This window comes from Maylandia zebra, linkage group LG1 (assembly GCF_041146795.1).
Source record: "Maylandia zebra isolate NMK-2024a linkage group LG1, Mzebra_GT3a, whole genome shotgun sequence".
Taxonomy (NCBI): domain Eukaryota; kingdom Metazoa; phylum Chordata; class Actinopteri; order Cichliformes; family Cichlidae; genus Maylandia; species Maylandia zebra.
Window position 1 is genome coordinate 6,622,547 of NC_135167.1, and position 931 is coordinate 6,623,477.

The following is a 931-nucleotide window of genomic DNA, read 5'->3' on the forward strand; positions in this document are numbered from 1 at the left end:
AGAAGAGTGAATAAAAAAATACATATCTTGTATGCTGCATCATTATCTAGTGCTGCCTTTAGCAACATTCTATTTGTGACATTTAAACAATACAAACGTGTTCTCTTCACAGGCTGCATGTTTATAGAGCATTGCTTATTTTTCATCCAATTAACAGTGCTAAAAAAAAATCACTTCTATGTTTTTAATCATAATATGATAAATTAGATTTATCATGGGCCAGGCTGGAAACCAGCACCACAACAATGCTCAATCTTTAGACCACTGCTGTAGCATCATAGCAATGTGGCTCTTTCTGTTTTAGTAACCATATTTAGTTTACACATGGATAAATCTACCACTGCTTTTGTTCAAAAGGAATTCCTCAACAACTATTAGATGTATGTCCATGAAGTTTTCTTTTATCAGTTCACCCCTGAACAATATCTGTTCAAAGACCACATGACCTGAAGAATACAACGTTTCCATCAGCCAGTGGGGAAAATATGCCTTCAGACGTTTCTTTTCTTTTCTTTCAAATAACAAAAAAGAAAAAAATTCTACTTATGGAATGTCTGCACAGAAGATCATTATTTGTGCTTAAAATAAAGACACCATTTCTGCAGGGTTGACATCTTAAAGAAAACCTTGAAGTCTAAAAGAGCTGCTAGCATTGCTGTAGTGAATTCTCAGTCAAGGCATCTTTTAATAAGTGCAATATCTCTGGCTGGATTAAGTGGCGGCATGCTGGTGCACCACCACTCTCACACTGAATAAGAAAGTTAACAGCTCATACCGTTCTGTAGCCCTTATGTGTGGAGTTTGCATGCTCTCCCTGTGCCTGCCAGTGTTTCCTCATACAGTCCGAAAACATTCATGCTAGGCAATTGTTGATTCTAAATTAGCTGTAAGTGTTATTAATTAATAATCCTTTGCTAACTCATCAGACAAG